Source organism: Pseudophryne corroboree, chromosome 11 (assembly GCF_028390025.1).
Source record: "Pseudophryne corroboree isolate aPseCor3 chromosome 11, aPseCor3.hap2, whole genome shotgun sequence".
Lineage (NCBI taxonomy): Eukaryota > Metazoa > Chordata > Amphibia > Anura > Myobatrachidae > Pseudophryne > Pseudophryne corroboree.
The window spans coordinates 119,086,284-119,108,726 of NC_086454.1; the positions used below are offsets into that span (position 1 = coordinate 119,086,284).

At 44.6% G+C, this 22,443-nt stretch overlaps 1 protein-coding gene across 3 annotated transcripts in view; it reads right to left on the reverse strand.

Moving 5' to 3' along the window:
* Positions 1-22,443, reverse strand: part of TSPAN4 (tetraspanin 4) — a 1,631,716-nt gene that overhangs the window by 196,343 nt on the left and 1,412,930 nt on the right. The window lies entirely within an intron of this gene.

The following is a 22,443-nucleotide window of genomic DNA, read 5'->3' on the forward strand; positions in this document are numbered from 1 at the left end:
CCTGGAGAACTGATAAAGCAGTGATAAGTGAAAGGTGATAACGCACCGGCCAATCGTCTCCAATATGTAAATTGACAGTTAGCAGTTGATTGGCTGGTGTGTTATCACCTTGCACTTATCACTGCTTTATCATTACTCCAGGCTTAATACATCTGCTCCCTGGTTAGCTAATTCCAGCAAGCCATTTTGTAACCAAGTGATCTAATCAGTGCCCCTCTACTCAAGAGCACACCATGTTGCTTGAGCAGTAGAGGGGGGTGTCCAATCACTTTTGTCTACATACAGTGGTGTATTTTGAAATAAAAGACATCAACATATCAGAAAAGGAAAGAAAATGTTACACTTTTCATTACGCAAGGAGAAAAAAACGCACTACAGCAACAGTACCACAGACGATCCATGATAATAAGACCAAATATTGGACAAAGTCACAGTCATACCATACAAATCTGCAGTGTTTAAACAGGTAATGCAAATATTCTAACACAGTCTACGCTGCAAAAACTTCAATTATTTTTTCGTATTTAATCAATTTGCATTAACTACCTTTTCAGATGAGTCGGCATAACACTTTTCTCAATTATAGGGATGACATTGAGGCCAGAATACACAAGAAGGCTTCACAAGTACAAGTAAGAATAGTAACAGTACAGCGTAAAGCACAACAGAATATGTGGGTACTATATAAATAAATGCTAATACATAGTATAACAAAAGACACAACTACAGTAAGCCACAAATCATTTCTAGTGTAATGCATGCTTAATTTTCAGATATTACTGTATACATATCATTGAAGGCATTTTGCTCTTGTATTGTAATGAGAAAACCATTTTAAGAACTCTCATTGGGTGGCACCAAATGATTTCCAACCCAAATATTGTTCTTCTACTGGATCCTGCATTTCATTGTTACATTGTTTTCAATATGTTGGCTAAAGTTTAAAAATGTATAGAAAGAATTCCCCAATGATTGTGCCTGTCTGAATTCTAAATGCAAAATAATTTAGTCCTACGATGCATTAGTGTGAAGTTTCCAGTTTGTGTTTTGTAGTTGTGTATAGTAAACTGTGCTATGGGTTAACCTGCATTGGAAAATCATTTGTTCATCTAGATATAAACAGTAGAAAACTTTTACACAAATCCCAAGTGACTCTTTGTTCATTTAAATGATAGAGGCTGAGATACAGACATGACTGAGAGCAAGGCAGGCAGCTAATTGCAGCGTGTAACACCCAGTGTATTATGTGTTAATTCCTAATGTTTCCTCATGAGAGGACATGGCTACAGCGTGCATATAATGCCGGGATTTCTCTCCCTGCTGGATTTTCAGAAAGGGGATTATCATTAAATCCAAGATGTAAGAGACAGCAGCAAGAGAGAGAAAAGAACAAGACAGGCGCAGAAAAACAAATGTCTACAGACCCTACACCATTCCATATAAGCTTTTCCAACTCTCAACAAAGGTATGTTGAGTATACTCTTCTACAAGTATGAGAGGAGCAGTGTATAAATTAGCTATTAAGTACCACTGATGTGCTGACATAAATCTAAACATAACAAAAACACAACAATAAGTGTAATTTATAAACACAGAAAATGACTTGGCTTTTGGATGTCATCTGCAAACGCAGTGATTGGGTGCTGGCCCTTACATTTATAGGGACAGAGTATGTGTCATTTAGCTGCATTTTATATAATGTCATTAAAACTTACAATAATGACACGTAGGGGGGAGATTTAATAGCGGGTGATGTGAGTGTTGTGCTGTCGGAACACTGGCACATCACATCTGCAACATTGTTCATGTTCCAGACAACCCTAAAGGGCAAAATGAGTGAAGTTGCTCTTCCACAATTCTCGCCATTGTGCACAGCTTCACACCGCTGAGAACTAAATAGCCTCCTTACATGGGAAATGGGATATAGCCAAAAAGCCAACAATTACAATGCCGACCTTCATACTTTCGACATCATAAAGTCAAATTGATGACTGTTGACATATCAAACGTAGCCCTGTGGAAACAGTCTCTCAATGTCCCAGAAAATATTATGCGCAGAGAGAAAAACTGAAAATTGCTGTGATAAACAGTAAGTGACAGAAACAGTAACACCGACTAATCTGCAGCAGGCATCTGTAAGCCCTAGTGCCGGGGAGTTTTACTAAGATTTACTTGATGTAACACATGTCAATACCTGTTTAAATGCTCCAATGTCAAGGCAAAAACAACTGGTATCAGATACAGCACATCAGATAAAAGCTTCACACAAACTGCTCTGACAACATGAACGAAAACTGGTGCAATGCATCAAAAACAGAACCTTTACCACAGAAACATCTCAAACATCTCCATGCCAGTTTCACCTCTGCAGAACAATGAGAAGAATACAGCACGTGGACTAATTTGAGTGGAAAAAAAGGTGAATTATTAAACATTTTAATTGATTAAATATTGAGAAATGGAAACATATTCCGTTGATAATATACTGCTAGCAGTGTGTAGAAAAGATAAATTAAAGATCAAAAATCAAAACTGAGGGGCAGATTTATTAAGCTTGGTGAAGTGATAAAGTGGAAGGTGATAAAGGACCAGCCAATCAGATTTTAACTTCCATGTCACAGGCTGGGTTTGAAAAATGACAGTTAGGAGCTGACTGGCTGGTGCGTTATCACCTTCCACTTTACCAAGCTTAATAAATCTGCCGCTGAATCTTAAACCAAGCACAGAAAGTCAGTATTAGGACGCTGTATGCTGGGTGTGGCTGCTGTCCATGGTGCTGAAATTGCTCTCACACTTTCAAATTGATAAAGAGTCATTCATATCGTTTGATATAGCAAATAAATGTCCCCAATACATGTTTTTGGCCCTATTACCTTTCTATATACAACCTTGTGTGACTTTGGAATCGGTATGAAATACCGGCGTTCAGAGACCGACACCACTATCCCGGCAGGAAGCGTAGCCAGTCCCCTCGCAGGCTTGCTGCGCTTCGGGCTGGTAGTGAGCTTTGCCACACTATTATATTCCCCCTTGGGTGGTGGCATGGACCACCACCCAAGTGGGAATACTGGGCTACTGTCGAGATTCCAACCACCGGCATTTCCCCACCTGTCGGGATTACGGTGTCGGTATCCTGATCGCCAGTAAATTAACTGCAACAAAACAGGATGGCAATTTGGCTACAAGTTAATAAAAACATTTGTAATTTCAGCCCTTTATAGCTATTTAGTTGTAACAGGTCTTTGGAAACAGGGTGGTCATTCCGAGTTGTTCGCTCGCTGCTATTTTTAGCAGAATTGCTAGTAGGCTAAAATCCGGCAGTTCTGCGCATGCGTATGCACAGCATGGCGCACGCGCTAAGCAATTTTACACAAAACTATGCTATTTTACTCACGGGCAAACAAAGCTTTTCAATCGCTCTGCTGATCGTAGTGTGATTGACAGGAAGTGGGTGTTTCTGGGCGGAAACTGGCCGTTTTCAGGGAGTGTGCTAAAAAACGCAGGCATGCCAGCAGAAAACGCAGGCGTGGCTGGAGAAACGGAGGAGTGGCTGGCAGGACGCTGGGCGCGTTTGTGACGTCAAACCAGGAACTAAACAGACTGAGGTGATCGCAATCTAGGAGTAGGTCTGGAGCTACTCAGAAACTGCAAGGAAATACTTAATAGCAGTATTGCTCATCTTTCGTTAGCAATTCTGCTATGCTAAGATACACTCCCAGAGGGCGGCGGCTTTGTGTTTGTATTTCCTTTAAAAGTAGCCAGCGAACAAACAACTCGGAATGAGGGCCCAGATCTTCTGTACCAACCACTATTCTGCTTATTTGAACCTTTCCTTGATGAGGGTTTTTGCTGGGGCCATTTTTTTAGGTAACTCAGAATCCAACATCATTATTGTTGACTTTTTTGCAGTACCCACACAAATTATACCTAGTTTTATTTTACCTTCATATTTTCAGGAAATACCATTAGACTTTTTGCATATTCTAATACATAAAAAAACAAAACTAAAGCAAAGTGGACATAAATGTGTTTTTTATTTATGAACAAATTGTATCCAGCGCTCTACTTGTGTGGATAAACGCTGTGGCAGCAAAATTCTGGTGGAGGTTAAACCCAATACCTCTTTAAAGATATATAACATAAGGGTACACAATTGCGCCTGAATATGTGGTGGTAATAGTTGTAATACTAAATAACAAGTATACACTGTATATATGAAGAATAAGTGTATTTATTCTAAAACAAAATGACAGAAAGAGAGAATAAATGGAAAAAGATGTGAATAAATAGAAAATTAATACATGGATGAAAGAGTATATATATATATATATATATATATATATATGTATATGAAAAGAATCTATACATATGTATATTTTGGTCCGCAGTCCAGTACAATAGAGTGTGGCATCCCACCTCGTTCAATTGTACTCAAACTTCTACCACAATGTGTGGAGGGGCATATACAACACAGTCCCAAAGGAGCTCACTCAGTACTACTGAGTGAGCTCCTCTGGGACTGTGTTGTATATGCCCCTCCACACATTGTGGTAGAAGTTTGAGTACAAATGAACGAGGTGGGATGCCACACTCTATTGTACTGGACTGCGGACCAAAATATACATATGTATAGATTCTTTTCATATACATATATATATATATATACTCTTTCATCCATGTATTAATTTTCTATTTATTCACATCTTTTTCCATTTATTCTCTCTTTCTGTCATTTTGTTTTAGAATAAATACACTTATTCTTCATATATACAGTGTATACTTGTTATTTAGTATTACAACTATTACCACCACATATTCAGGCACAATTGTGTACCCTTGTGTTTTTTATTTAAACCTCAAAAAAATGAACCGTAAATCAAGCAACTTTATTTCCCCCCAAGATAGAAAAAGCAGGCTTCTGTGTAGGTTTACATAAAAAAAATATTTTCACTTGAAAATTATTATTTTGTTTGTACATTTTGACTCTCTAAACTTAGGTCCAATTGTTAGAAACTTTTGCGCTATATTATAAATTTATATGATATGGCTGACAAAAGTAACAGACTCCTATTGAATTAAAAATGTTTAATAATATATGAATAATCACAAATCATAAAACAAGACCGGTCTTAGTAGTTTAAACATCTAAGATGACAAGTATATATACTTTCCAATAAAAGGAGGTGGACTTAAGCATATTCTGTGCACAGAGGTGTAAAAACTAGCTCTATAGCTAAATGACTTGATTTACAAAGTCAAAAAAATAGATCAAGTGTAGCTGCTGGTAGAACCCGTATAATAGATGTTTCCAATAGACAGTCACTTTGTATCAAAGTTCCTTTGAATGTAATAATCCAACATAGGTCAGTAAAATGAATGAGAGCCGTTTTCAACCGGAATCTTACGTGAGGTGTGAGCAAGTAGTATCAGCAGGAGTACATCCCGACGTCCACCACACTGGCTTCTAGCTGCGGGGAAAACGGCACCTGCACTGGCGCCTGCTACAACCTGTCCTGCTCGGTCTGAATGCTCCACAGGTCTCCACCTCTACGTGCCGTTTGCGGGCACCGGTGAACGGCTCCTCTCCACTCAAGAATAAACAACCAGCAGATGAATGCTGCGGCCGGTATGTACTACGGGTCTAACTCCAGCTGGGGTCCAACAGTTCAGCTTCTGACGCGTTTCGCTCCTCCCACAGGGGCTTCCTCAAAGAAGTTTTTGCAGCTGATTGTTATTATATCCAAAAGGGTTTTTTATAACATTTGATATTAGCGCCTGATAAAAAAGGTTTTCTCTAAACTTAGGTGTCAATTCAGTCAGCTTACCCACGCATGCAAGTAAATGCTGGCAACAGCATCTGAACTCGCGGCCCAATCTCACCCCTGGTACCATAAACTGCAATTAATAGGATCAACCACTTAGACTATTACTATAGTTGGAATAATAATTTAGCTCAACAATTCCTACCACATTAAATAAAGTTGACCCCTTATCTTTAATAGACACAAGATGGGAGAAATATTCTCTTTAGATCAATGATGTACTGTTTCAGTCATTGTCAGGTGATCACTAGACACTAAATACTAAAGGAGCACATTATTTTCCAGAGGAGACTCCCCTCTTTCAAGACAGGGTGCCCCCATGTATGTGCAAGCCAGTATGATGGAGGTAGGACAAAATGTGCCTTTCCACCATCTATGGAAAACATTTTTTTCCCCGCAACACTGAGTAATGTTGTCTGGCGATCACGTGATCACCAGACAAAAGCTGCTATGGGGGCCACATCATTTGACTCCTCACTTTCCTACAATATGTGAGTGACCCCACTTTTACAGGTGTAATCATGGGGGCAAATTGTGTCCTCCCACCCATATACGAGAAACATCTATTTTCTGCCATGCAGGGTAATATTGTCTGGTGATCACCTGAGGATAGGTACTAGTGGGCCACATAATTTGAGTGGACTCCCTTTATGGTTGCCAGTGTACATAGGGGGGTGAAAGAGCACATACTGTGATCGCTCCATATTCCAAAAATATAAGTTTTCTCTAGCGAAGTGTAACATTGCCTGGTGACACAACTACAACACACCAGGAGACTGTGCTGATTCATTTGATATGTGACACTTGTATGTCTGTGCGTGACTGAGTCTCTGAATCTGCATTCAAAGTGCAATGATGCAGCGGCCATGGTTTTTTTACATGCCAATTTTCGATTTGCTTTGTATACAGACTCAGATGCATAAAGGTATACAGGTATCAAATTAATCAGCACAGTCTCTGGTGCATCCTAATGCAACTAAAACGCATCTTCAGCAAAAAAAAGACACTCATCGCCAACAGAGTTACATGGACCTGCCGACTCACTGTCGACGAGCATCTCTCGCTGTGTGGTGTATTGAGGCTAGATGTATGAGGGCACATATGTAAATAGTAGTGGGCAACATCATTTGAAATAGAGGACCCCCTCTTTCAAATGTGCATGCCACTGATTTTTAGAATGCCAGACTGGGTGAAGACTTTGACCAGGTAGAAATTTATATGGAGGCACTAAGGAAAGAGGGGACTCTGTCTTTGAAACATGGTTGCCCCAATCAAAGCTGACGAGGTATGTGCACACCAACGACACTACATTGACTTGCTACCGGCTGTCTGCATGTCCCAACCGGTCATCTGGTTGGGTAAGGTAGACAAACCCCCAAACCATATTTCTCTTTAGCTCCCGACCCAGTGGGCCATGAGGTACATTTGACGCTGTTTTAGTGTACATGAGAATGACGGGTGGAACTAGTCCTCCACAGCAAAGGGGTTAAGGTATCTCACATATTTATGAAACTTTATTTGAATAGAAGATATATTTAAAATATATGTTCTATTCAAATAAAGTTTCATAAGAACAATCAGTCAATCACATTAGTACATAGAGTTAATTTTTGTCAGAAAACAATTAGCTAACCAGTATGCTCTTGGGGTGTATGAGGATAGTGGGCTATGTGAAGGAAATCCACGCAAACATGAGGAGAACATACAAACTCCACAGAGATGGGGCACTAACTAGAATCGAACCGATGACCTCAGTGCTATGAAATGTCAATACTAATCACCATGCCACTGTGCTGCCGCATAGATATGGAATATGAATGCCACTAACACCACAATAACATACTACTATGTTCTGGTACACACAATACAGGCAATCTGGTAATTAAACAAGGGAAACAGCCCAGCAGCTTTATGTAGTTAGCTTAGATGGTTGCCCAAATGAAGTCCTGTTTGACATGTGGTAGTAACCAGTACTGTACTTGTTGGAAGTGAATTGGTCAATGGCATCCCCAAAAAAAAAAAACAGCCTTGATGCCACCACTGTCAACCACAAGTGAAAGTGTGTATATGGGGTCATTAGAACCAATTGTGCAACTGAAGGTATGTAAGAGTGCAATAAAAAATGAAATAAAAGCAAGTAAGGTAATGGCGTGACTCCACAAGGAGAACATGAAATCCCTCTGCTCAGGACCAGATTAAGAACCACAAAGGCCTGAAAATAATAAAGGATTTATTGTGAGGAGACTGCAACCAGTGCTGTGTGGGTGTGGCCAGAGCCATGTGGGAGTGTACACTGCCTATGCTATAAGCCCCAGTACCTCCCTAAATATGTAAAAGTAAAAAAAATAGAAATACAATTTTAATACTTATTTATGGTTAACCGTGGGGCCAGCTGGGCAAATGGTAATCATTATATGGCCATGATGATGCGTCTATGTTTATCTGGCGGCCTGGGTCTGTAGCCACTTGTTAATCTGTCCCTGCCTCTGCTGCTAGACTATAACTCCTAGCATCCAACATAACTAATGGGGATAATGGCAGTGTGAATCATCGATGGCTACAGTTCAACATTTTTTTTGTTATTATTATTATTTATTTTTACCTGGAAAGATTCTCGTCATACAACATTTGCATTTCAGAGGTCTAAATACCATGTCATGATACAAACTTGAATGGAATATCAAAAATAAAATAGAATAAAACATATATACAGTATAACAGCATATATACAGTATGTGTGCTACATAATGAACAATAATGAATGAAATTCTCATTTTCATCATGTCATTGCTCTACAATAATTAAAACCTACTTAATTATCAAATGCCTTCATCTAAGTCCGATGAATGTTAGGATTTTGGAAGGTATAACATCTGTATGCATATCCAGCAAATTCCCAAGGGAAGCATACAAACTCTTTTCTCTCAGCCTGTCTCCGTCACCTCCCTGTCCCAGTTTCTAACTTCACACAGTACCTCACCCCTGCATCCTCTCCGCAGCTTTCCTATCGGTCTCATTTTGTGTATCTTTCATGCTCATTCCTCAACTTTCACCCTCCCTCCTTCCAGCTCCCTCCCTCCTTACCTTCCCCTTACTTCTTGCTCTTTCACAGAAGAAGTCGTCCCTTAGCATGATTAAACTTTCTGCCGCCTGCGGTGTTCGGGAAGCTTTAGGGATAATATTTATCTCTATGAGGTATAATATTTATTTCTATGAGGTAGAGTTTCTCCACAGTCTACCGTACAGTAGAGAAACAGATACAGGGCTGGGAACAACAATGGAAGGAGAGAGCAAAGCAGTGCAAACACACACATACAGTATCCATGTTACCCTTCCTTATGGTTTATAAGATGGTGAGTTCTGCAGAGCAAGAAGGAACTTTGGGCCTGATTCAGAGATGGACAGAAGTGCAGCCGAGACCCCTCGGGCAGCCGCCCAAGAAGAGCCCACCTTCCTAGTGGAATGGGCCTTAACTGATTTTGGCAGCGGCAATCCAGCCGCAGAATGAGCCTGCTGAATCGTGTTACAGATCCAGCGAGCAATAGTTTGCTTTGAAGCAGGAGCACCCAGCTTGTTGGCTGCATACAGGATAAACAAAGACTCTGTTTTCCTGACCCTAGCCGTTCTGGCTACATAAACCTTCAAAGCCCTGACCACATCAAGTAACTCGGAATCCTCCAAGTCAGTAGTAGCCACAGGCACCACAATAGGTTGGTTTATATGAAAAGATGAAACCACTTTCGGCAGAAATTGTGGACGGGTCCGCAATTCTGCTCTATCCGCATGGAAAACCAGAAAGTGGCTTTTATGTGACAAAGCCGCCAACTCTGACACACGCCTAGCCGAAGCCAAGGCTAATAGCATGACCACCTTCCACGTGAGATATTTCAACTCCCCCGTTTTGAGTGGTTCAAACCAGTGGGATTTCAGGAAACTCAACACCACGTTAAGATCCCAAGGTGCCACTGGAGGCACAAAAGGGGGCTGAATATGTAGCACAACTCTTTTTGAAAGGAAATGGATAGGGCCGAAATCTGGACCTTAATGGAACCCAATTTTAGGCCCAAATTCACTCCGGACTGTAGGAAGTGAAGGAAACGGCCCAGCTGGAATTCCTCCGTAGGAGCATTCCTGGCCTCACACCAAGCAACATATTTTCGCCATATACGGTGATAATGTTGAGCTGTCACGTCCTTCCTAGCCTTTATCAGCGTAGGAATGACCTCATCCGGAATGCCTTTCTCTGCTAGGATCCGGCGTTCAACCGCCATGCCGTCAAACGCAGCCGCGGTAAGTCTTGGAACAGACAGGGCCCCTGTTGCAACAAGTCCTGTCTTAGAGGAAGAGGCCACGGGTCCTCTGTGAGCATTTCTTGAAGATCTGGATACCAAGTCCTTCTTGGCCAATCTGGAACAATGAGTATTGTTCTCACTCCTCTTTTTCTTATTATCCTCAGCACCTTGGGTATGAGAGGAAGAGGAGGAAATACATAGACCGACTGGAACACCCACGGTGTCACCAGGGCGTCTACAGCTATCGCCTGAGGGTCTCTTGACCTGGCACAATACCTCTGTAGCTTTTTGTTGAGGCGGGATGCCATCATGTCCACCTGTGGCAGTTCCCACCGACTTGTAATCTGTGCGAAGACTTCCTGATGAAGTCCCCACTCTCCCGGGTGGAGGTCGTGTCTGCTGAGGAAGTCTGCTTCCCAGTTGTCCACTCCCGGGATGAACACTGCTGACAGTGCGCTTACGTGATTCTCCGCCCAGCGAAGAATTCTGGTGGCTTCTGCCATCGCCACTCTGCTCCTTGTGCCGCCTTGGCGGTTTACATGAGCCACTGCGGTGATGTTGTCTGACTGAATCAGAACTGGTTGGTCGCGAAGCAGGGTCTCCGCTTGACGTAGGGCGTTGTATATGGCCCTTAGTTCCAGGATGTTGATGTGAAGGCAAGTCTCTTGACTTGACCACAGACCTTGGAAATTTCTTCCCTGTGTGACTGCACCCCAACCTCGGAGGCTTGCGTCCGTGGTCACCAGGACCCAGTCCTGAATGCCAAATCTGTGGCCATCGAGAAGGTGAGTGCTCTGCAGCCACCACAGGAGTGATACCCTGGCCCTGGGGGATAGGATGATTAACCGATGCATCTGAAGATGTGATCGGACCACTTGTCCAGTAAGTCCCATTGAAAAGTCCTCGCATGGAACCTGCCGAAAGGAATGGCCTCGTATGATGCCACCATCTTTCCCAGGACACGAGTGCAGTGATGCACTGACACCTGTTTTGGTTTTAATAGGTTCCTGACCAGTGTCATGAGTTCCTGAGCTTTCTCCATCGGGAGATAAACCCTTTTCTGGTCTGTGTCTAGAATCATGCCCAGGAAAGGCAGACGAGTCGTAGGAACCAACTGCGACTTTGGAATATTTAGAATCCAGCCGTGTTGCCATAACACTTCCAGAGAAAGTGCTACGCTGATCAGCAACTGCTCTCTTGATCTCGCCTTTATGAGGAGATCGTCCAAGTATGGGATAATTGTGAATCCTTGCTTCCACAGGAGTACCATCATCTCCGCCATTACCTTGGTAAATATTCTCGGTGCCGTGGAGAGACCAAACGGCAACATCTGAAATTGGTAATGACAATCCTTTACCACAAATCTGAGGTACGCCTGATGAGGTGGATAAATGGGGACATGAAGGTATGCATCCTTTATGTCCAGAGACACCATAAAATCCCCCCCCTTCCAGGCTTGCGATGACCGCTCTCAGCGATTCCATCTTGAACTTGAACCTTTTCAGGTATATGTTCAGGGATTTTAAATTCAATATGGGTCTGACCGAACCGTCCGGTTCACGGACTACAAACATGGTCGAATAATAACCCCTTCCTTGTTGAAGGAGGGGAACCTTGACCACCACTTGTTGAAGATACAATTTGTGAATTGCAGTTAACACTATTTCCCTCTCTAAGGGGGAAGCTGGCAGGGCCGATTTGAGGTATCGGTGCGGGGGCATCTCCTCGAATTCCAGCTTGTATCCCTGAGACACAATATCTATTGCCCAGGGATCCAACTGGGAGTGAACCCACTTGTGGCTGAAATTTCGAAGAAGTGCCCCCACCAGCCCTAGCTCCGCTTGTGGAGCCCCAGCGTCATGCGGCGGATTTTGTAGAGGCCGGGGAGGACTTCTGTTCCTGGGAACTAGCTGTGTTGTGCAGCTTCTTTCCTCTGCCCCTGCCTCTGGCAAGAAAGGACGCACCTCGGACTTTCTTGTTTTTCTGTGATCGAAAGGACTGCATTTGATAATACGGTGCTCTCTTAGGCTGTGAGGAAACATATGGCAAAAAATTTGACTTTCCAGCAGTAGCTGTGGAGACCAGGTCCGAGAGACCCTCCCCAAACAATTCCTCACCCTTGTAAGGTAAAACCTCCATATGCCTTTTTGAGTCGGCATCACCTGTCCATTGCCGAGTCCACAGGACCCTTCTGGCAGAAATCGACATAGCATTTATTCTAGAACCCAGTAGACTAATGTCTCTTTGAGCATCTCTCATATATAGGACAGCGTCTTTAATATGCCCCAGGGTCAATAATATAGTATCCTTGTCTAAGGTATCAAGTTCCTCAGACAGGGTGTTCGTCCACGCTGCTACAGCACTACACACCCAGGCCGACGCGATCGCCGGCCTCAGTAAGGTACCTGAATGTGTATAAATGGACTTCAGGGTACCCTCCTGTTTCCTATCCGCAGCATCTTTGAGGGTAGCCGTATGTGGCTTCTTTTCCCCATACATATGTACACTCCTGTCAGGGACTGGGGTTTCCTCTGTGATGTGCAACACATCCTTAATTGCTATAATCATATAACGGATGGATTTAGCCAATTTTGGCTGTAATTTTGCATCATCGTAATCGACACTGGAGTCAGAATCCATGTCGGTATCCGTGTCAACAATTTGGGATAGTGGGCGCTTCTGAGACCCTGTCGGCCTCTGCGACATAGGATCAGGCATGGGTTGGGACCCTGACTGTCCTGAGGCTTCAGCTTTTTCTAACCTTTTATGTAAGGAATTAACATTATCATTTAAAACCTTCCACATATCCATCCAATCAGGTGTCGGCGCCGTCGGCGGAGACACCACATTCATTTGCTCCCGCTCTGCTTCCACATAGCCTTCCTCATCAGACATGTCGACACAAGCGTACCGACACACCACACACACAGGGAATGCCCTTTTTGAAGACAGTTCCCCCACAAGGCCCTTTGGAGAGACAGAGAGAGAGTATGCCAGCACACACCCCAGCGCTATAACCCAGGAATAACACAGTAACTTAATGTTAACCCAGTAGCTGCTGTTTATATTGTGTTTTTGCGCCTAATTTATGTGCCCCCCCTCTCTTTTTACCCTCTTCTACCGTGAATCTGCAGGGGAGAGCCTGGGGAGCTTCCTCTCAGCGGAGCTGTGGAGAAAAAATGGCGCTGGTGAGTGCTGAGGAAGAAGCCCCGCCCCCTCGACGGCGGGCTTCTGTCCCGCTTAAATATGCATTTTCTTGGCGGGGGCTCATACATATATACAGTGCCCAACTGTATATATGTTTACTTTTGCCAAAAAGAGGTTCCAAATGCTGCCCAGGGCGCCCCCCCCCCCTGCGCCCTGCACCCTTACAGTGACCGGAGTATGTGAGGTGTGTGGGAGCAATGGCGCACAGCTGCAGTGCTGTGCGTAACCTCAGTGAAGAACGGAGTCTTCTGCCGCCGATTTGAAGTCTTCTTGCTTCTCATACTCACCCGTCTTCTGTCTTCCGGCTCTGCGAGGGGGACAGCGGCGCGGCTCTGGGATCGGACGGCGAGGGTGAGATCCTGCGTACGATCCCTCTGGAGCTAATGGTGTCCAGTAGCCTAAGAAGCAGGACCTAGCTTCAGAGAGTAGGGCTGCTTCTCTCCCCTCTGTCCCACGATGCAGGGAGTCTGTTGCCAGCAGAGCTCCCTGAAAATAATAAACCTAACAAAATACTTTCTCTCAGCGAACTCAGGAGAGCTCACTGAAAAGCACCCAGCTCCTCTGGGCACAGTATCAAACTGAGGTCTGGAGGAGGGGCATAGAGGGAGGAGCCAGTGCACACCAGAACCTAAATTCTTTCTTAAAGTGCCCATGTCTCCTGCGGAGCCCGTCTATCCCCATGGTCCTTACGGAGTCCCCAGCATCCACTAGGACGTTAGAGAAACATAAAACCCAATATCCTGGCAGTAAGAGACAATGGGGGTCATTCCGAGTTGATCGCTCGTTGCCGATTTTCGCAACGGAGCGATTAAGGCACAAAACTTAGTAGATTTACTCGGAACGAAGAATTTTCATCGTTGAAGTGATCGGAGTGTGATTGACAGGAAGTGGGTGTTTCTGGGCGGATACTGACCGTTTTCTGGGAGTGTGCGCAAAAACGCAGGCGTGCCAGCATAAAACGCGGGAGTGTCTGGAGAAACGGGGGAGTGGCTGGCCGAACGCAGGGCGTGTTTGTGACGTCAAACCAGGAACGAAACGGGCTGAGCTGATCGCAATCTGTCAGTAGGTCTGGAGCTACTCAGAAACTGCTAAGAATTTTCTATTCGCAATTCTGCTAATCTTTCATTCACTATTCTGCTAAGCTAAGATACACTCCCAGAGGGCGGCGGCCTAACGTGTGCAATGCTGCTAAAATCTGCTAGCGAGCGAACAACTCGGAATGACCCCCAATGACAGAAAAAACACAAACAATACACAGTTCCATTTCAAAAATTCACACTGTATATAATTAAGAATAAGCAGCCTGAGGGAAGATGGCACTAAATCCAGATATATTCAAAAAAATGTACAGTATATGTAACATATTACTTTTCTGGTGTCACGAACAGGATCAGAGACTCTCAGGCGGGCCTGTTCTCCAGACACAATGACTAGTTTGCCAAAAGAGCTGTACTCAATTCAAGGCTTATGTTAATGTGGTATATTTGTGTTAACTGATGCATAGTGTTAAGGCTTATACGTGAGGACACGTATAATTTTAGGGGGGTAGAATGTAATATCCTGAAGTATTACAAGAATAGGTGACCCCCTGTTTCTTTTTTATATCAACATCTCTGTACTGCCCCTATAGAGCCCTGTGGCAGGGCTCTTGTTGAATTTTACTGTCCCTATCAGCTTGGAAGGAGGGAGATTTGGCACCACTTTAGTTGGAAGATTCCCCCACCCCCCCTGCTCAGCAACAACTAAACCCAGGAAACTGGGCCCCTCAGTGTCCTGAGGCGGACTGTTGCTGGGGGCAAGGAGCCAGTGAGGACAAGGGATGGAGGTGGGCTGGAGAGGACTCACCCTTAAAAGAGGCACCTCAGCACAGGAAAGAGGAGAGCCCGGAGGAATGAGAGTCAGCCTACCTGGGAGTCCAGCTATGTAGTGCCCCGCAGGAAAGCAGTGATGCCTATCCGCCGCAGTGTGGAGCCAAGTACCTGGGCCGGAGGATCAGGTTCACCTGCTGGAGTCTGCCTGCGCCCAGTCCAGGAAGCCGCACTGCCCAGCCGAAGGGGAGATCAAGCACCGGAGCTGACAGCGCTGAGAGGACCAGAGACCCCTGGGGAGAAAAAGTGGTGCCTGCGTCGCTGCCTGCCATGGACGGACCGTCGGGGAGAGCCGCCGCTGGGGAGAAGACTGCGTTGCCAAGCCAGAGGGTGAGCGCTAGACCAGCGGGGCTGCGGATGACCCAATTTCCTATGATCCTGAGGAGCGACAGTGGGCGGCCGGTGACGGGGAGTGCAGGCATCGCGGAGGACGACCCCGGATGTGAGGACCCTTGCAAGGACCCCCGGCTGGATGAAGAGGACAACGCAGTGCGGAGGACAGTGCAAAGAGGACCTGCGACAAGGACCCCAGTCTGCCGAAGACAGGAGCACCGCGATGGGAGAAGAGGAGCGAGACAGAAGAGGAGCGTCCACCGCTGGCTACAGAAAAAAGACTCCCGTGACAGCGCAACTGAAGACCAGGGAAGGCCGAGGAGTATCGGAGGTGGCAGAAGCGACGCAGCTAAGGGTGAGAACTTGCCAACAACCCCTCCGCTGCCACACTCAGCAAATAGGGGACAAGTTGAATTAAAAGGGGGTAGGCTCCCCTTCGTTAGTGCCCCACATGATATATTAAAATAAAAAGGGGGTAGGCTCCCCTATAGCTGTGTCACCCCCCCCCCCCCGTTAACCCCTTCCGCTGCACCGCTCTGCGATTGGGGAACATATTGTTTTAAAGGGGGTAGGCTCCCCTTCTGTTTATTAATAAAAGGGAGTGGGCGCCCCATGGTGAGAGACATCAGGAGCGAGCTATATATTTCTGCATCTGTTTGATATTCTGAAATACTGGCTTATTATTGACTGTGTTATGCAAGCTCCGCCCAGCAATGCCTGACAAAGTTATTATACCTGTGTGCTTTATTATGTCAAAGTCAGAAAAATGTCTCTATGCACGTTGCCATATTTGCACCGCACACTGGTCCGTGCTGCGCATGCGTACGCTCTCCCGTGAAGGCGCATACCCGCAATAGCGTGCACTCGCAGGCGCGGTATGCGTATTTACGGTAGAGTTTATGTAGTCGTAGCGTGCGACTCATTCGTTACATATTTTTACAATTAATGTAGTTTATAGATCATGGTCCCTTTGATAGTTTCTGAAAGTTTGGTTAATATAGAAGGTCCCTGAGCTAAGGAATCCCTCTTTGTATCGTACGAAGGGTCTAACAGGAATCATACAGCAGTGTTTGGTACCCATCGGAAGAGTATTTAATTAGCAATATTCCGGTGTTGGTTTGGAGCGTATTAATCGCTCGTGCGAATAGTTATGGACATAAGAAGTTTATGTCCATTTCTACTATTTACTCATACTCAGGTATGCGGCGGGAAACCTAGTTCCCCACCCACCTGAGCTGTTTGAAATCGTCACAGCCCACCTGTATGAATCAACCTATGACCTTTTGTTATGATGCAGGGCCGAATTCCGACGTCCAATGGACAATGGGATTGTAGGGACTGTAGGATTGCATTGTGTGTGGGGCATAAATAGGCAGGCCGACCACATCCAGCTCTCACTCTTCAACGGTTCTCATTGCTGAAAATCGGGTGCTGGATGTCCAGGCGCATGCGATCGTTTACCCTTGTGCGTAAGTTTCTCTCCGTTATCATTGTCTTTCTGTGAGCCAATTTCTCTCATCTCTCTCCGTCTCCCTCTCTCTCTTTCCCTTCTCTCTCTCTCTCGTATCTCCCCTAGACTAGTATTGTATTGTATTAGATAGTATTGTATTTTTGGTTAGGAAGTCTTTGTTATATTGTAGTGTATCATTTGTACTGTTATCCCCTTTTTACAAGTATACTAGATATAATACAGTTAATAGGCTTTGGACCCTAAACCAGTATCTGTGTATTTCCTATAGTGTTAAGTGTTCACTTGAGCGTCGGTGACGCTCAAGCAGCTTTGTAGTTAGTCAGGTTACACAAGGTTGCACTTACACCCTGTATTCACATTAAGGTATTCCGTGTATTTCATTGGTATAAGGTTTAGACATAAAGGTATAGCGTTGTGAGCGTCTGCGCCGCTGGTGATCTCCTCGTGGTCTCGAGCGTCCGCTACGCCATAGCGAATCATTACTCTAGTCATAGCCAATAACGTGTCCTGTGATCGCTGGGCCGTGAGCGAACGTGACGCTTGAGCGTCTCGCCTACGGCTGAGCGATCGTTACGCAACTAGCGTACCATTACGGTACTTCTTAAGTAAACAGCGTACAGTGTTCTTAGCTTCATAAAGGGTTGTTTATACGACAAGGGAATTCAGCATTGTCAATTGGGGACTCGTCCTATCCTTCTCATATCTGCACTAGGTAGATCAGCAGACATTATCCATCAGCAAAGGGCGGGATCATATTCCTTGCAGTGCTGATTGGATAAGCGTCTGCTTCGCTTAGATAAGGAGTGCTGAAGGAATCCGGGAACCGGAAGTAAGAACAAAACGCTTGTGTCTTTTAAAACTGTTTTATTTCTCTTCTGTCTTGCGTATACACGCACACATACATTTATCTGCATTTCTTTTTCAAATTTCGTATATCACTATTCCTGTTTGCCAAGTTTTATAGTTGATAGAAAGTGCAAAAAGAGATTTGCTGTTATTCCATAGTAGAGGTAATAGTTAAAGTATAGACCAACACACGGCTTGTCTGGGAGATAAGACAGTCAGTGTGGTGTGCGGTAGATGATCAGGGATCATCTACAGTGATAAAGGTAGAAATTGTGTTACAGTGGATCTTTGTTTTGCGTACACGTGTCCCTAACAAAAGACTTGCGTACGCAATCCAAACGGCAGACGCACGCAGCGTACATTACGCAACGTAGCGTCTGGTTACGCCCACGTAGCTCAAGTCACGAAAAGTTGAATTAGCGCAAAGCGATAATTAGCGCAAAGGCGATAAGTAACGCACAGCGGTAAATAACGCGACGCGGTAAATAACGCAAATCTATTTTTGGAAAATCTGAAATTTAGTTTAACAGATCCTGCTCCTAATTGGTAACACTGTTGGACTGAAGACAATTTCTGCGCAGAAATAGATATAGAAACAAAAGTGTACATGTGTTGAGTGAGTGTGGTTTTGTATACAAAAGTTTATATAACTTTAAGGTGGAACCAAAAGGAAAGTCGGGTACTCGTCAAGGGACACACGTGTAAGTGACATATACGGTGGCTAGGGAGGCATCCCTGGTTAAATAATATTTGAGCATTAGAGTATAGCGGACCATAAGGTAACAGACCAGGAGGTCATTAACAGACGGTAACAGACCAGGAGGTCATAAGGTAACAGGTAAAATAGACAAAGAGGTCCGCTATAAAAGTCCAGTGGCACAACGCCTGGGGTGTTGGTGCAGAACCCATATAGGCCATAAGCTCTTGCTGAAGGAATCGCGGCCGGAAACATCGATTCCATTGATCTCTCAGTACATAACAAGTAGTGCTTGTGTACTGAACGATTGGACCACACGTAATTGTGTGCAGTAGTTAGTAATCTGACCTAATACCATTAGAGTAAAGTGGTCACAAACGCTATCTGTACATTCTGACGTGATTTGTGTAATTTTTTATTTTTGGAAGGGAAGTTCGCTGGTCACTCAGGAACTATCTAACAACCCCACCTTTACTGGAAAGAGTAAGTGTCCTGCGGGTAACCCTCATATGTTCCAGTAAACTGAAGGTTCCATAGGGGCCCTGTATCGAGTACGCCAGCACCATATCGGTGTGATCAGGTCGTATTGGTCGAGGTGGGCGAGTGAGTGGGGTACTCGGTAAACCGCCACCGCCGGCCTACTGTGGAGTAATTTGGTTGTCTGTAAAGGCTTGCTGAAAACCTTGATACAGAAATCCAAGGAGGACTAAGCAACACCTGCAGACTATGGGGGCCAGTTGCTCAGGTAGGGGGCGATCAACCCTGGTTCAGGTTGATTCTGTGAACCGACCAGTTGGGTCGGCACGATATGTAATGTGTGAAAAATATGGAAGTCACACCGAATCTTTATGTGATGAATGGGAGAGAATGACTGTACAAGACAGGGACAAATTCCCAAGAATAGGTAGCTTCAGTCCAGACGTGTTACAAAATTTAAGGAGGAGGATATGTCTCGTAAAATCAACAAAGAGACGAATTCAGCATCATGATTACTTACAGTTATGGCACCAGGAAGGTGAGATACAGAGAGGTTTGGCTCTGGCGGCGGGATCTGGGGCAGTCAGGAAGCTGATAGCCACAGCTCCACCTCCACCATACATTGCAGGAGAGAAGCTGATTACGGAGAGAAACGCACTGGGTTGTAAAACACAAACTCTTAGTAACCCTGTAAATGTTAATGATGTTAACCAAATAACTCATGCAAGTATTAACCCGTGCAAGATGTACCCTGTTTTGAACCTTCCTCAGGAGTGTGATCAAGAAGAAGATTCGGCAACAATTTCAGCACTCTCTCTAGCGGCCACCATATCAGAAACCACAGTAGGAACTGCACCACCCACGAGATTAGTTAAGGCCCCTAGCGGAGGGATAGGTGAGGTCGTGTCAACGGGTAAGTACGGCACCATGCACTACACTGAAACAATTGTACCACAAGTTGTAGAATCTACGCAGAATGAGGCTGTTAGAATTGCTCCTGTAAAGGTGATAGTAGTTCCCAATGGGAAAACAGATGCATCAGGAGCCACACCCGTCAGGAACATTGCCATGTATTGCCCGTTCACTAGAATGGAATTGAGGACCATAGTGTCTGAATTCCCAGACCCCAGAAAAGATTTAGTGGCAAGCCAAAAATACATCAGGGATCTAGGAAACACTTTAGAGCCCAATAATAAGGATTGGCAGATAGTGCTAAGAGCTTGCTTACCTTCCAATGTCGACTCAGTTAAATTCTTGGCTGATTGTGGACTAGATAAAGATGTACCGCTTACAGATGTGTACGACCAGGATAATGTAAAAAGGATAAATTTACAGCTAAAGGAGTATTTCCCAGCCGTTGTTAAATGGAATAAAATATTTTCCATTAAGCAAAAGGAGTCCGAAACGGCAGCAGAATATTTCCACCGGGCACTATCAGAAATGGCAAAATACACTGGTATAGAAGACATTAAGACCAACCCAAACCATCGAGAAGTAGCAGTATCTGTACTGATGGATGGTTTGAAAGAAACATTAAAAGCTAGGGTACAGACCACACAACCATGTTGGCGAGGTCTGTCAGTGTCCACCTTGAGAGAGGCTGCTGTTGATCACGACAAAAACATCACTAGACACAGGGAGTCGCAAAGTGATAAGTTGATGTCCGTAAGTATACAGGCGCTGACCACAAGGCAGCCTGCGTATGTACCACCGAATCCTGTGGGTAAGGCAAGTGTAATAACATGTTTTTCTTGTAACAGACCGGGACACTTTGCACGAGAATGTAGAACAAAGAATGTACAAAGATCTTTTCAACCCCCTAGACAACAACACAACACACGACATTGGGAGCAGGGTCCACAGAGGCGGAGTTTTGAGCCACATACAGGGGAAACAAAAAGATATCCCCCGAACAGAGACTGGCAGGCCTCTGGTAGTTCCCAGCTAACTCCCCCACAAGTAGTTGCTGCCAATGGGATTCAGGGAGGTCAGCATACCCAATAGGGGTGTGGCCACACCTGTAATCTGCAGCCAGTTAAATTGATTGCCAGTCTTGGAAGCGAACCAGAGATTGCAATCAATATAGCTGGTAAAACTTTAAACTTTCTTGTAGACACAGGGGCGGCCAAGTCAGTGATAAATTCGACAGTGGGCATGAGAACCACTGGTAGGACAATTCCAGCCATGGGAGTAACAGGAGTAGTCCAGCACTACCCTGTTAGCAAACCAGCCGAGATTACAATAGGGCCTTTGCATACCAAGCATTCCTTTTTGCTGGCTGCATCGGCACCAACTAATCTCCTGGGGAGAGACTTACTATGTAAAATGGGTTGCGTCATTTATTGTACTCCTGAAGGTGTATTCTTGGACATTCCTGAGAATCACGCTCAGGAGGTACGAGACATGTTAGACTCCCCATCAAAATTAATGTCACATTCCATTATGACAAATAGGAATCCATCCCAAGTAGAAGAGATGACATCTCAGATACCAGAGTCACTTTGGACAAAAGATGGACAGGACACTGGATTAATGGCAAACGTAGCTCCAGTAGTTGTACAAGTAAAAGATGGTAGGATAGCTCCAAAAATCCCACAGTATCCTCTGAAGCCAGAGGTGGAGTTAGGAGTTTTCCCAGTAATAGAACGCTTGCTGCAACAGGGCATTCTGGTAAGAACGTCCAGCACAGCCAATAGTCCCATCTTCCCTGTTAAAAAGAGTGGGGGGAGGGGTTACAGGCTAGTGCAGGATCTAAGGGGGATTAACAAAATAGTTGAAAGTCAGTTCCCCGTAGTGCCTAATCCAGCTGTCATCCTAATGCAAATTCCTCCCACTGCCAAATTTTTCACTGTTATTGACCTCTGCTCCGCTTTCTTTTCGGTACCTCTGCACCCTGACAGCCAATATTTGTTTGCATTCACATACAGAGGAGTCCAATACACGTGGACTCGGCTACCCCAAGGTTTCATAGATAGTCCAAGTATATTTTCTCAGGCTTTGCATGATTGTTTACAGTCTTTCCAACCAGACAGTGGATCAGTATTGATACAGTATGTGGACGATTTATTACTGTGTTCAGATTCACTGGAAGCATCTCTGAAGGATACGAAACAGCTCCTGTTTCATCTTTCAGACACAGGTCACAAGGTTTCCAAAGACAAGTTACAATTATGCCAAACTAAGGTAAAATATTTGGGACACTGTCTAACACAAGGACTGAGACACCTGACCGCTGATAGAATCCAAGCCATTAGAGACATGACACTGCCACAAACCCAGCAACAGATCAGGACGTTTTTAGGAATGTGTGGGTATTGCCGTAATTGGATCCCAGGGTTTTCCATATTGGCGTTACCTTTGCAGGAAATGGTCTCTTCAAACAAACCTGATCGGATTTCGCATACAGACGAATCCGAAACAGCATTTGAGA